At 38.5% G+C, this 12,932-nt stretch overlaps 1 protein-coding gene across 3 annotated transcripts in view; it reads left to right on the top strand.

Moving 5' to 3' along the window:
- The first annotated feature begins 675 nt into the window (after positions 1 to 675).
- GTDC1 (glycosyltransferase like domain containing 1) overlaps positions 676 to 12,932 on the top strand; it is a 335,697-nt gene continuing 323,440 nt past the window's right edge. For 2 of the 3 annotated variants that reach the window (XM_080928237.1, XM_080928236.1), the window contains exon 1: positions 712 to 739. The gene's annotated coding sequence lies outside the window, so the exon portion shown is untranslated. Of the gene's footprint in view, positions 740 to 12,932 lie in introns of all 3 variants that reach the window. The other variant, XM_080928239.1, reaches the window with a different exon arrangement.

The following is a 12,932-nucleotide window of genomic DNA, read 5'->3' as shown; positions in this document are numbered from 1 at the left end:
TCTTGGGTTCTTTCTGACTTTTAATGGCTGTGACTGCTCTTGTGATCGGGGTCGCGGATGTGTTATTATCAGTACTCTAAGATGCATCTGAAGTACGGATAATATCAACAACCAAAAGGCTGCATTATAACTTGAGTAGAGGAAACACCAGCACTGGCTAGCAGAAATCCTGAGGGAAGGAAAGCAGGGCGTGCAGATCAGTACCTGCAGGAGGGTGTGCACTCGCCACGCGGGGTCCCTGGGGTATAGGCGCGCCCGGAAGGACAGGTGCCTTGGCGAGCCACCTGCCTAAGAACGCGAGCCCCGGTGAGTCAGCCCCAGACCTCTTAGTAGGAAGAGAAGGCCGCAGAGCGGGCGGAGGCAGCGACCAGAGGTGTGAGAGAGTTCGGAAAAGCCGAAGGGGTGGCGGGGGCGCTGGCTTGACTGGAAAGCGGACGAGGGGCCCGTGGGCGGGGATCAGGTGTGAGGAACCCCGCCACGGTGGAGACTTCCCCGGGACAGAGCGGCCTCTGAGTCAGGGAGTACGCGTGGAGCCCACAGCCCGGGGGCGGAGCCTCGCGCTTGTGGGCGCGGAGGGGCGGGGCGAGGGCGGGGCCGGCGCCTGACGCGCCCCAAGGCCGCGGCCGCCGCAGCGGGGAGGGGCTGCGGCCTCGGTGGCGGCCGCGGGGGAGGGGCTCGGCGTCAGCGCGTCGCCAGCTGGGCTGTCGGTGGCCTGGAGGGAGCCGTGGAGGAGGAGGAGGTGAGTCGCCTTGGCTGGGAGCTGCGCTGGCCGCGGGAGGCGGGGAGCGCGGCCCCTCCCTCCCGGCGCCCGCCTCGCGGGGCCGCGCCGCGCGGAGTTCCCAGTGGGGCGGCGGCCGCGAAGAGCGGAGGGGGAGGAGGGCGGAGCCGGGGCCGCGCTTCCCGGGCGCACGCGCGGCCTCCTGCTCTGCCCCGGCGCGACGTGGCCCCCGGCGACGATTCCCCTAGCGCGGAGCCCGGGGAAGGGCAGAGGCCCGAGCGACACTGGGACGTCCTGCGGTGGCTCCCGCTCGGCGAGGCCCTGGCCTGCGCTTTCCTGTTCGGGATCCCGGCGTCCCCATCTCGGGCGGCGATTCCCAACACCTCGCGCCCCCCCATTAGAGGATTCGGCGTAGGCCTGACAGGATCCCACCAGTCCTGGCGTTCTTAAGCGAGGAAGGCTTCTTGGAGTTAATAAGTCTTTACAACTAACTGAACAGCGGCAAAGTTGCATTAATACACCAGTTTAACCCTTGATCTCGCGGAAGGCAGCGTCCTCATCCCTACTCCCACTTCACAGGGCTAGTGCAACTTTTAGAGTCTTAGAACTACGCCTCATTGGATGAGCTTTGAGATAATTCTTAAGTTTGTCTCTTTGAGGCTCTGTGATGGGAAGTTCAAAGAAAAGGGCTTACACTTTCCCTCCCACCTGTATTACATTTTGGAATTGGAAAATGTGAGTTGAAGGTGATCGCTTATAACCCCGAGGACCGTTGTCCTGTCCTGTGCCCAGCTTGTCTGACTTTGTTAGTACCCCTGAAGTTGACTTTAAAGCTTGCTTTAGTGGTTAGGTAAAGGAGCTGCTGGGGGGAAAAACGGCAGTATAACTCAACAAAACCATTTTATTGTGTTCCATTAACCTGTTTTACCTTAAGCTTTAGCAGTGACAGAAGTTTCATGTTGGAACCAACATACTAAGTGAGATACTGAAATTTAATGAGTGCATTCCAGGTTTTGATATGGAATAGATTCTTCTCAGCTTCAACTGAGAAGAATTATACATTGTTGTCCTTAGGGTCCTGTTCTGTATTTAATGAAACAGGTTAGGGAAACATTTTGAATCAGGATACTTCGAAAAACTTAAAACTATTAGGAGGTACTACCTACTAATAATACACTTTATAGCACCATAGTGTTTTTACTTTTGTTCTGAAATCATGTTGACATTTTTACCTTATAAATCATAGACTGATAGGATTTTCTGTTTGGAAGGGACCTCAGGAGTGTAATCTAGCGTCACTATTTTACATTTTTAAGATATTTAGAAGGAACTAACAGTACAATTTGCCTTTACTAAGCATTTAATTAGTTGAAACCTTCTGATGGACACACTCTTGTACTAAACTTGATCTTTATTGGCTAACTCCCCACTCCCACTCCCCTGCCCATTGAGCAAAGCGAAATGCTTTCCTGAGCTCTGGTTCTTTCCCTCTTGATTAGGGATCTTAAAAACTGCCAAGTAGTCATTGATCATATAAGAATAACTTTCTAATTTATTGACACATTGGATACAAATAATACAATTACTTGTAGTTAGCCAACTATTCTGACATCTCTAAATTGAAGCATTTCTTTCTATTTAAATTTAGAAATTTGAATTTAGTAATTTTCAGTTTAAGAATTATTCAGGTTTCAGTTTTTTTTTTTTTTTAAACAGGTTCTTCTATAGCCCAGGGTCGGGAATTCACTATATAGTTGAGACTGACCTTGAACGACTTATCCTCATACCTCCACTTTCTACCATGCCAAGGATTTTATTAGTCATATTACTTAATTAAAAAATGTTTGTGTGTATACTACGCATGTGAGTGTAGGTGTCTGGAAGCCGGAGGTGATGGATTTCCTGAAGTTGGAGTTGTGTAGATTCTGGGAACTGAACGTGGGTCTTCTGTAAAAGGAATGCACATTTAGATAATTTAAAAATATATTCTTTTCTCACATATTATTAATTACATCCCGACCACAGTTTCTCATTCCTCCTCTCCTTCCAGTCCCTTCTTCACTCCTCCATTGCTCTTCAGAAAAGGGCAGGCTTCAACCAGACAAGGAATGTCCAGTTGCAGTAAGACTAGGAACCTCCACTCACATTAAGGCTGGATAAGGCAACTCAGTAAAAGGAAAAGGGTCTCAAAAGCAGGCAAAAGACTTAGAGAAAGCCTTGTTCCTACAGTTAGGAGTCCCACAAGAAGACCCAGCTACACAACTGTGACATGTGTGCAGAGGTCCTCGGGCAGACCCATGCCAGCTCCCTGGTTGATGGTTCAGTGTCTGTGAGTCCCTGTGAGCCCAGGTTAATTGATTCTGTGGGTTTTCTTGTGGTGTCCTCAACCCCTTTGGCTCCTAGAACCCTTCCCATCCTTCTTTAGTTTTTGTTTGGCTGTGGGTCTCTGTTGAGAACTGGGCTAGGCACCAATCAATGACTATAGCAGAATATCATTAGGAATCATCTCATTGATTTATTTTATTTTGCCAGTTTGTGTCTGATTCTGTCACAGGTCTCTGCTATCCAGCCACTCGGTCCTAGCCCTGGGAGAGTGGTGGGCTGCTTCTTTTCCATGGATCTCAAGCTGGACCAGTCATTGGTTGTCTTCTTCCATAGTTTCTGTGTCACCTTATTCTAGAACATCTTGGAGACAGGACAAACTGTAGGTCAAATGTTTCATATTCATAACCTATAGATCAATTCTGTCCCTGTCATTCATATTCTTGAATCAGGTTGTCTATGTGTCCCAGAAGATTGGCATCCTCACAGTTTTAGAGTGTGTATGACTTTGATGTTCAGTAGGAGGAGAAATCCAATTACATTAAAAAAAAATTCTGAAATGCTGGACCCCTGAGGTCCTTATTGGTTGGGATGGGATTTTTACATCGACCACAGCATAGTGGTGTAGACTTACTAAATATTGGTTGCTTCTACGTCTTTTCTTGGTAGGTATTTTTTGAAAGACGGCCCTATTTTTTAATCTGTATGGCTAGTGTCAAGTGCAGTGGATACTCTTGTTAATGCTTTGGTCTTTTGGTACATGAGTGTCTGGAAATAAAAAATTATGATTTTAGCAAAGTTGAGATTACTAATTTTTTTTTGTATTGAACCAATACTGAAAGAGAGAATACCAAGGTGTATAATATTTTAGAAAAACTAGAGAAAGAAACATTAATTTTGTTCTTTAATGTCACTGAAAAATTTCGGTGTACATTTATATGAATTTAGTGATAGAATACCTCCTTCATACTCGAGTAGTTTGAAATTTCTACTGGAGCAAAGTTTGATAACCGTGAATTCAGCAACCTCTAATTGTTACCATAAGCGATATTTTGAAGTTTTGGTTTCACTTTATATGGATGTATTCTTCAGCCTGTAGAATGTACAAATAACAGGATTTGGGAGTTTGGGCTGCTTTGTCTATCCTAGAACGATATTTTAATGTTGCAGTGTGCTTTATGTTGGTAGTTCTAAAATACGGCGAGTCTTTTCTTTCTTTTATGCTTATGCTTACACAGTGTTTCAGTGGATCAAAATAATGTGTTTGTGTATGAGAGCAAAACAAAATAGGAGACATCTCATGGTTTCTTTTGCCAAGTATAATTGCTTTTTTCATTGAAAACCTGGTAGAATTCAGCCTAGTGAAATTTAAAAGAGGTAGCCAGGCCAGTTCAGCAGAGTGATTACGACTTGAGGATCTGAAGTTCTAGACATAACCTTTAGAGTGATACTGTCTTTGAACTACATTCATGCTTTTCCTACTGAGACTGTTATCAAAGGAAGCTTCTAGTAGAAGTGGATGGTGGTTACTTCTATGAAGCAGTCATCTTGCGTCTGTTTGTGAAGTATGTCCCAGTCTTCCTGGCCTATCCTCTTTCAGATCAGTCCCTTTCACACAGAGGGTGAATATACTCCCCCCCCCCCCCAGCATCTCTTCTGGTGGAAGTCAGAGTTGTACTTTGAGCATCCATTCTTCACAGAAGAACGGTGCTATGTATCCTGTATATACCCTTTGCATGTACTCTGTGTACATCTGAGAGTTTATTTTTAAACACATTTCTCATTAGGAGTTTTACAAATCTAGGACACAAACATATCAAAAGTATGTAAGAAATGCTTAGACATTTTAATAAAGTTAAAAAAGAATTTAGGATATAGAATGAGATAGGAGTTTGTAGGAATGTATGTTTCTCCTCTTTGTGACACTTAAGCTATTTGAACTACTGATACATTTTTTTTGAATATTTGTCTTAAAATGTAATCAGGACTTCTTTTGTGACTAACTGACCCAGCAATCTTCCTCCTTTCCTTCTTTATCTCTCCCTTCCTTTCCTTCCTTTCATAACACTTGTGGAACTAGAACATTCTTTTTGCTTAAGCATCAGCATCAGGTTGACTAAGACCTGCCTCCCTTCTCTGCATAGGAAACTGAGGCATTGTTTTTATCTGCAGATAGTAGAGGTCTTGGCAGAATCAGGATGCTGTGTGTGACACCATCTTCCAGACTCATACTCCTTGCACTGCCCTTGAGATACTGAACTGTAGATTCTTCGGCAGTTACAATTTGTAACATTTTTTAGGTTCAGCTTTTCATATGTATCAGAAACTCTAGGATGTCCAGGCTTTATCCAGTCATGACTTAGAACCCTTTCCTGGCTAGTCTCTCTAGTTAGGTTTGATTTATTTGTCCATTTTGAATGTGGCTAGCTATTTTTAAGTGTTTGGCTTTCTGCCCTATGGTCTTCTTCTTCTTTTTTTTTTTTTTGATAAAATGTTCATTATACATTTCTGTAATATGGTCACTTCCTGTTTTGTAGACTGTGCATACTTTAAGAGTGAGACTGGATATCTCATAGTAAGTTATTAATATTGGTTAAATACACATCCATTCTAATAGTAAGTTCTGTACTAGTATTGGGGGACAGTGTCTGTAGAAAATTTATAACACATTTAAGAAGTTTAGAGATTTTATTGCCAATGTTAGAACTTGGAGGCTTTGCAGTTTAAATTGTAAGCATCCATATGAGAAATGATTTCAGTCATCTTAGAGACATTTACTTAAGGTGCAAAAATTTCATGATGTTGAATTGTAAGGCATTTCACATTTCAGTGTATTTTTAGTTTGATAAATATGTATATTATTTTATATTTCTTATACATAGAAATTTTATGGCACTATAAAGAAGTGAGTTTAATGATCCCATTTTTGTTCATTAGTAATTATATACTAAAGACTAAATTCTCATTACAAGGCCCTTAAATTACTTCCTATAAAAGGAGAGACCTCTTTGATTTTGTTCTCCATACAATTCCAGTTATTGTATTGAGGGAAGTCATCAAACTCTTGAGTAGTCTAACCCTTTAATTTGGTTTTAGAACAGCAGTCATATATTGAACTCTCAAATTGCCATGTCTTTAACAAGTAATGCAGACACTCTGTATTAACAAGGTAATGACCATAACTTTTCTTGGAAGGCTTCTTGTACAAATTTTTTAAAGAGGACATTTGAGGTAAAATTTCCACAAAATCCAAAGTCTCATATTTAATGATAGTCGAGTACATGTGTATGTGTAGAAGGGAAAGATGGCAATTTTTGTAGTGGTGTCTTTAAGCGGACAATTTACTAATTATGTTGAGGTAAACATTTTACAACTCTAAAGGAAAACTTCAATTATCTGAATGAAATGAAGTATGTAAAATTGATTCAGATAAGTGGGGGAACTGTTACTTTAAATGATGCATGTTAAAAGATGTGACCTCAATCTTTACCCGCTTTATGTTTGTCATTCGCTTCTACATTATTGCATAGTGATTCCTTTTGGTCACAATAGGAATCATTGATGGGAGGAAGTAGTCAGATCTGGAATGATGTTCTGTGATATTAGTAACTGTTTATCTCTGCCCTATACTGCCTTCTGTTTTAGTGATATTACAGAGCCTTTCATTTTGTTAGCTTCCTCACAAACAAGTGTGGACTCTGAGACTATGATTGGATTGAAATTAAACCACATTCCTCTCTAATCCACAGATCCTTATACTTTTTAAAAGTTGGGTTTTCAACAAGTAGATTGAGTTGGATAAACCTTTACTCTAACTCTTTAACAGCTAGTTTGTAGTGTACATGCTTAAAATAGAAACAAAGGGCATGACTCCTGACCTTTGTACATTCTAACTTGAAATGGAAATTTTTCTCATTGATTAGGGTTAAAAAAAATGATTTCTGTTGCAGATGACTTAGGTTTTCAGTTCTTTTGGCTTTGAAAGCTATTGTGTAATTTGTAAATGGCCCTTGTAGTAGTGATGACATTACCTTTGAAGTGTCTTTTTTTTTTTTAATGTAAACAACTCACATAAATGTGTGCTGACATCATAAAAGTCAATTTACTTCATTGTTTAATATAGCCTATAGATGATCTCCTTTACTTGACACATGTGAGAACATACCTATTTTCAACATGTACTTTTTCACTTGTTGATTTTTAAGATGTGGTTTGAGTTATATATTGATTGATTTGGGCAGAGTGTGGTATCAGCAAGTGTTGTATCAACTTTGTGAGCAATGATGAGTCATTAAGACTTCCTTTAATAGATCTGCATGTATGAGCAAAGATTCTGGGCTTAGGAGTCAGTTGATTAAATTTGATTTTTGTACAACATAAGCATAGGTCTTGGGAGGAAGGTAGTTATTTAAACATGTATGACTTTTAGTTTACTCATGTTTGAAATGGAGATGATATCATGTGGCACTTAGAAATGATCTTTGATGCATTAATTTATGATCCTATTTAAGTAGTATGAATTAATACACTTTTTATATGCCATTTTAAATAGAAGATATAGGTAATCAAATAACTCAAAAACCTTTTCAAATAAAGATCTAGTTCAGTTGACTTTAAAATTAGAAAAGTATAAATTATCAGTCTGCTTATGTACACATAATATACTGATATGTGGCATAAAGGTGCAGAATAAAGGTTCTTATGGTTCAGATGTTCCCTAGAGGGCTTGATATCTAAAGTTGTGCTGTTAGCAGGGACTCTTAGAAAGGTAGGGGCTAATATTGCAAGGTATTAAAGGGTATTGAGGAGAATCATGAGACACTAGGTTCTTAATTTCTGTTTCCTGGCTTGAGATATTACCTCCAACTTGCTCTTTCACCTTGATATGCTTCCATTTCCAGAGTACTCTCGTATAGTAAAGATAAGTTATCAAGACTCAACGTTAGATATGCCACGTTTGTGTCTCCATCTAAGGTATTTTAGCTGCTTTTTTTGTGACCTTGAACAAACGACATCCTCTGCTTCTAATCTTGATTTCTTCATCTGAGGCATAGCAGCTAATGAATAGATATCTAAGAGGATTAAGTGAGATAATGTTTGTATATGCAGACTCAATGCTAATTGCTGTTATTTGAATTACTATTAAGTTCCTGGACTCACGAGAGCATTTTCTTTTCTTTTCTTTTTTTTTTTTTTTTAACTTCTTTGATTTTATTTTATTTTTTTTAAAACAACTTTATTTTACAAAACAAAGATAAATGTACAGATTTTAAATATTTTTTTGCTTAAAATTATACATTTTTGTCAGTACTTTTTTTTCCGATTTTAACATAGTTTTTACATAAAACTATATGAATATGAGCATTTTCAACTAAAGGCAAAATTGTAAATGCAGATACTTGGTGTGCCAATTGTATAGGGATATTTACTATGGATTTGAAGATGTCACCAAATATATTTATATTTATAGCTTTCTGTGTTTTCTTAAGATAGTAGTTCTCAAGCTGGGCTGTGGTGATGCATGCCTTTAAGTCTATCCGTTGGAGGGAGAGGCCAGTGAATCTTGGAGTTCAAGGTTAGCCTTGTCTATGGAGTTAGTTCATGGACAGCTAGGGAAACTGTGGCTTGGGAAGCAAGCAAGCAAGCAAAAAGAGATAGTAGTTCTCAGAATATGTTATATCTACTTGTTAGCAGATGGGGTGCACAAAATGAAGACTATTATCATAGTAATAAAACTTCTTGCCTTTTTGACCTGTTTGGACATCTTCATAGAAACCAAATGCCAGTGATGTCATGCTGTGCTAGTCATTGTATGTGTCTCATGTGACATCTGCATTTTAAAACACTGAAAACATCAATATCCAGCCATCTTCACTTCAGAGGGCACTTGGGGGGGAAGTAACAATGAGATTTAAAAATTTTAACTTACTAGTCCTTTTAATATTTCCTGAGATTAAATTGGAAGGATGCAAAAGGCACTCTGACTTATATGCAGTATGTATTACTTGTCTAAAGGAAAAAGAAAAACCCTTGTTCTTTCTTCTGAGTTATTAGTAAAGCTAGCAACATTTTTTTAAATATGAAATACCACTTCTACTTTAAATAGTGCCTAGAAAAGAAACTTTGATGATTTAGACTTAGTCATCTGTTAGTTCTTTTTTTTTTTTTTTTTAATAAAGAAGAGAATCTGTCACTTTAAGGGCAACAACTGTTAAGGTTTGTTCCCAAAAATAAAAATCTAAATTTTATATGAAAATTAAAATTTTAGAAAACCTTTGTTACCTGCTATGTTCTTATCAGCTTTTCAATATTTGAAAAATTCTTCTGGCCACATAGTGATACTAATGAATGTTTGCTGCTATAAAATGAATTATGATAAGATTTATATCAGTAAACCAATAGTTTTAAAATGAGAACTGTTGCAAGAAAGGGCAAAAGATCCTTTCTAAAAGCAAGTAAAATAATACAAAAAGTGCGTGTGTTAGGATCCACATTATAACTAGTCCTTAAGACACTCCTGTTTGCTAAGTTTTGGTATAGTATCATAATGGTGATTCATTATTGTATGAATAAGTTGTTGCAGATTAGTATTCACATATTTTTCTTACTGTGTTTTGTGAAGCCATTTTTTTTAACATAGATCAGTCAAAACTATATTTCCCAGCAGAATCAGTATAGAAGCAGCTGTGAGAATCCCCTTTTCTTCTTATAAGCTGAACAGAATGATATTTAAAAAACCTATAACATTACTTTCTTATTAAGTTTTTGTATTTTGAAAAGTGTTTTTACAAAATGCAAAATTTATTTTAAATATTACACATCTTATTAGGTTTATGGTGATTTAACAAATAGTATTTTACTTTGTAATACAATTAATATTGATAATTGTCATACATTTTAGGGTGATCTAGAAATTTTAAGAATACAGAAGGAGTTTAAACACTAATAAATTTGAGAACTTTTTTTTTTAAATAAGGTCAATGAATGGCATCTTAAATATTTAGTCTTTTCAGGATTTCTTTAAATATAGGTTATATGGAGCTGTAGAGATGGCTCAGCAGTTAAGCACTGTCTGCTCTTCCAGAGGTCCTGAGTTCAGTTCCCAGCAACCACATGGTGGCTCACAACCCTCTGTAACAAGATCTGATGCCCTCTTCTGGTGTGTTTGAGGACATATGTACTAACATACATAAAAATAAATAAATAAATCTTTAAAAAATATGGGCTACATGTAAGTAGTTTATTGTCTTAATCTTAAGGTTCTATATTATTGGACTTTTGTGTCACTTTAGAAATAGACAAGGTTCTTGCATGTCTTCAATGATTGATATTTTTAGGATTGGTGCCAGCCAGGTACCTACCTACTTTAAGGTGAGATAATAGTAATTTCTGTTAACCTTTTCTTCCCTGATCCCCTGTGTGACTTTGTGAGCTTTGCTGTGAGTTTATGCTCAAAGAGACAAAGATAACCTGGGCTTCCTTGGATGGTGGACATTTGGATGAAGTAGGCATAGACACTTAGATCAACTCTCAGCAGTAGAGAGAAAAAAGGAAATGTAATATGGACTCTTGAGGCAGATACTAAAACAAGTGAGCGAAGTTTCAAGGTGAATATTCTTAGGTGAGAAAGACAATGATATGTTTAGATTTTGATTTCATTATACTCTTCTATTTGGTGTTTGTATGAACTGTGCCGAAGAACAAACATGCAGGCAATTTGTGAAGGCTGAACTCTTAGCTCAAAAGTTTGAAGGTTCAAAGAGAAGTAGTTAAGAGGAATCATTGAGGCTGGGACAAGTCAAGATATTCAGGTTGTAAACGTCCCAAAGACATGTCAGAATGGTTGTTAAGGCATGTTGGAAGTGTCAGTCAGCGTGCATAGTAATTTCAGAAAAATGTTGTTCAGCTCTGAAAGTAGGGGAGACTTCCATTACAGTTGGTACAGGGTACATGTCCAGAACTAAGAGCGTCAGACATGGAAGAGGCCAATTTTGGAAACTGGAAGCTAAGCTGTTTGTTCCTGCTCAAGGTCCTTTGATTAAGCCTGTGCCAAGGGGAAGAACACAGGGAGTGTAGCTGTCTGTCCACGTTGGAGGGAGATATTGAGTGGTGGAATGTGAGACAGGGAAACAGTTGATTGATTAGTGTCATTCATCTGAGGTTATTAATACAGCACACCCTTGGTAACACAATTCCTACACCAAAAGCTTCTCTGGGCTAAGAGTTGGTAGATAAAGGACCCATATGGTAAATATTGGGCTGGTGTATTTTGTGGTTAGTCCAGTGTGCTGTTTGTGGTAAGAAAGCAGATGTAGAGAAGAAGTGAAGGAACATTGACCATCGTTTAGTAGGTGTTATTTATGGAGGCTAAAATCTGATTCCATGTTGTTTTCATGTCACAGAATATATTAATTTTTCTTACTATATAAAATATAAAGCCCACTTTAGGTTCTACCTCTATAAGAACAGGCAGCAGTGCTGATTTTACTTTGTGTTCTAGCTTGCTGACCTGTGTTTTAGGAAGTGAGAGTCTTACTTACCATTTATGATAAAGAGAGCTTGGCAGTACTGAAATAGATGTTCTCTAGGACAATGCTCTTAGTCTTGTAGGTGACACTAATGATAAAAATCCATTTAAGTATTTAGATGTGACATCTGCAGCAAGTTCTAATCGTTCAGCTATGAGACAGACTGGGAACTTGACAAGGATTGTCACCTACTGTGCAGAGACAGCCAAAATCCATTATAGAAATTGTCTGGGTGAGCTCCGTGCTGGGGCCAGTGATGCACCATTAAACAAAGATGGTGAAAGAGAAGTTTGCCATATCCTTGGGTGACTAGCTAAGAGTGTGGCCCAAATATGGCATTTAGCCCTGTGATTCCAGAACTTTATGACTACATTAAAAAAAAAGAGTAGTGGTGGTTAGTTTAGTTGAAGTAAATTTGATCTTTATTTGCAGAATATAAACTGCATTATCCTTCCGTAATGATATGTAGTAATTGCCTTGTTAATTTGACATTAAAAATACTGTTTTCATTCATGAAACTTATATAGTTATTACTTTTTAAGGTTGAATTCTAAAGGGAAATGCAATAAAGAATGGCAGCTCTTTACTAGACTAGGTTAGTTTAAGCACTATAATGTTTTTCTCTGATTTTTAATACATTTTAAATAAAAATATAATTGCATTACTTCTTGTTTTCTGTTATCCTTCCAGACTCTTCTATATCTCTTCTTTCCAACCTCTTCAATGGCTTCCCCATTCTCAAATTAATAGTCTCTTTTCTTTGATTATTATTGTTGCTTGTACACACATACACACACACACACATGCACACATATGCACAGATACATAAATACAACCAACTGATCTGTTTGTGTTGTTTTGTGTACATATGATTTCAGGGGTGACCACTTAGTGTTGACTAATCAGTTAGGGGCTCATCCCTTGGAGAGGCTAACTTTTCCTTACTCAGTAGCCATTTGTTGCTATGTAGTTAGTTCTTTGTTTCAGGGATGGACTGACCTATGGAAACCTCTCTTTCATGATAGCAAGTTTATTGGTATTGTCACTGTTTGGGTCTTGTTTATGCAGCCATTTTTAGAAGAGACTGTTTCATAGCAGACTTCCTAGTGTTATGGCTCTTAAAATCTTTCTAAACCTCTTTTGCAGGACTTGCGATGTTTGGGTACCTCATGCACTTGCATTGTATCCAGTTGTGGCTTTTCATTTGCTTTAAAGGAAGGTTTCTTTGATGAGGGGTGGTAACTGCACTTATCTCTTACATAAGGATTACATTTAGAATGTAGTAAGGGATTATGCTGGTCTAGCAGAGTGGTGACCATTAAAGGCTGTCAGGTTCTGTGATTTATGCTGGAGGGACGTAGCTC

Source organism: Micromys minutus (genome assembly GCF_963924665.1).
Source record: "Micromys minutus genome assembly, chromosome: 13".
NCBI lineage: Eukaryota > Metazoa > Chordata > Mammalia > Rodentia > Muridae > Micromys > Micromys minutus.
This window is presented reverse-complemented; position numbering and strand designations above follow the sequence as displayed.